This window comes from Neomonachus schauinslandi, unplaced genomic scaffold (assembly GCF_002201575.2).
Source record: "Neomonachus schauinslandi unplaced genomic scaffold, ASM220157v2 HiC_scaffold_4660, whole genome shotgun sequence".
Taxonomy (NCBI): Eukaryota; Metazoa; Chordata; class Mammalia; order Carnivora; family Phocidae; genus Neomonachus; species Neomonachus schauinslandi.
Window position 1 is genome coordinate 1 of NW_025413348.1, and position 2,334 is coordinate 2,334.

The following is a 2,334-nucleotide window of genomic DNA, read 5'->3' on the forward strand; positions in this document are numbered from 1 at the left end:
GGGGGCAGCATCAGCAAGAATCGGCTCCCTCAGGGGCCACACTCTCCATTGTTTTGGGGTCCAGGTATGGCCACCTCTGCTCCTGTAGCCTGCCCCTTCCTTGCAGTCCCTCGCATGTGACGGCCAGGCTCAAGCCTTGCAACACACTGCCACGGTTTTGGACTGTCAGCTTACAGCCACAGGGACAGGTGCCCTGGTGTAGGACATTTTGACACCTGGCCTACCCCTCTCTCCCCAGATCCTTTCCCAGATGAAGATCTCGCTCTGACGACCAAGTCTTGCTAGGCCCTGTGCCTGCAAGGAGCCCAACGTCTCTTGCCCCCATCCTCCCTCAACTGGGATGTCCAACTCTACAGTAAGCACCCCGGTAACTAGGTTTGGGGGTGGGAGAGCACCTGCCCGTGTCACCATTGCCTTGCTTGGGTCAATGATGAGAACTCATATTGTCTCGAAGAGAGATGATCACCTAAAAATCATGCTTAATAGGATTACGCTAATTCCCAATGGAAGGGACCATTCCCGGATCAGCATCCCCAGGATGCTCAGGGCCCTGGGCAGTGCTGCAGCTTGGGGCTTGAGGTGACTGATCCCTCGACACTCCCCCCTGTGGCTGTGGCCCCCTCCAGGGGCCCAAAGGGGTTAAGGCCTTCAGCCTTTTTGGCCACTCATTCCCCCTCCCAGGATGCCTCCCAGGGAGCCATTGCTTGTTAACCCTGGTCTCTTTGTGTCTCTCAGCGGGCCATGCTGGCCAGGGTCTCAGCACATCCTCAACAATGACAGGTGAGTTGAAGAACCCTGGGCATTGAGGGAGGCTGCAGATGCCTTCGTGGTGGGTTCAGGAAGCCCATGTCTGGGAAGCGGCTGCATGGGAATCAGGCCAGGAGCCCTGGATGTCTGGAGAGTGTGGACATTTCCCTTGAAGGTCTGCCCTTGGGCCATCCCACATGCAGGGGAAGTTAAATGTTGTCAGGGTCCTGGACAAGGACTGGAAAGTGCAGGGATGTCGCTGTCAGTCCATGTTCAGCTGAGGGAACTTGCTGCTTCACGGTGTGCCCCATGGGACCATCCAGATGGTGGATGTGGGCCCCTTTGGGCCACTGGTGACTGTCCCCAATGGTCCTGCGCTGTTCCTGATGCCCTCGCCCTTGGTAAGGTGTCCGGGCTGGAGAGCTCAGAGCTCCTTTTGCATACATCGACTCCCAAGGGACTTAGGCCCCCTTGGGGCAGCTGGGGAGTTCCCATCCCCAATCCCTTTGGCCGATGAGACAGGAAGGGCACACCAGGCCTAGGAGGGGAATCTTGAGTCCCTGGGTGCAACAGGTGATAGCCCTGGGCCTATCACAGTGGCAATCTAGACCTGAGAGATTGATCTGAGGGAAGAGGCCCAGCAGGTACAGGGAGATGCCCCCTTGTACGACAGGCAGTGGGTGGCATGCCTTGTTTGTGTGCACATCTTGTTTGCCGAGCATCCATTTCTCTGCCTTGTGGGCCCTGGGGGCAGTGGCTCCCCATCTCCTCAAGAGCACCTGCCCAGCTCCGGTGCCACAGATGGCCAATGGTGGGAGGGCAAGGACCTGGCCCTACCTACCAGGGCATGCACACTGCACACTGGGTTGCATGCCCACAGCGTTCTACCTCTCAGGAATCCAATGTGCCAAGCCTTCTCCTGGGGGCCAGCATCAGCAAGGCTTGGCTCCCTTGGGGGCCATATTCCCCATTGTTTCTGGGTCCAGGTATGGGCATCTCTGCTCCTGTAGCCTACCCCTTCTTTGTGTCCCTCTGCCGTGTGCCAGGCGGCCTCAAGTGTTGCCACGTGTCACCAGGTTTCTGGGAGTGGACCCTCTTGGACGCAGGGGCAGGTACCCTGGCGCAGGGCGTTTTGAGAGCTGGCCTACCCCTCTCTCCCCAGATTGTGTACCCAGTTGAAGAACCCGCCCTGAGGGCCAAGTCTTGCTAGGCCCAGCACCTGCAAGAAGCCAAACATTTCATGCCCCCGCACCACCACGCGGCAACCTGCTCTATAGTAGGCACCCCTGAGGAGCAGTTTGGGGGACGGAAAGTGTCTGCTCGGGTCACTACTGCCTTCCTTGGGTTACGTGGCACCAGGCTTTCGGAACTGGGAGCTTTTGGCCACTGAGGCAGGTGCCCCACAGCAGGACATTTTGACACCTAGCCTATGACTCTCTCCACAGATCCTGCCCCAGACCAAGTTCCTGCCCTGAGTTCAAGTCTTGCTAGGCCAAGCCACGGCCGGAATCCCAACTCTTGGGTCCCCATCACCCACCGGAGCATGCCACTCTGCAGTAAGCACCCAGGGTAAGCAGGTTCGGGGGG

The 2,334-nt window shown here is 58.7% G+C and overlaps 1 non-coding gene across 1 annotated transcript; it reads left to right on the forward strand.

Annotated features, from left to right (window-relative positions):
* The first annotated feature begins 421 nt into the window (after positions 1 to 421).
* LOC123323985 lies at positions 422 to 502 on the forward strand. The gene has a single exon (XR_006539579.1). It is a non-coding gene; the product is annotated as a small nucleolar RNA SNORD115 (small nucleolar RNA).
* Positions 503 to 2,334: the final 1,832 nt, after the last annotated feature.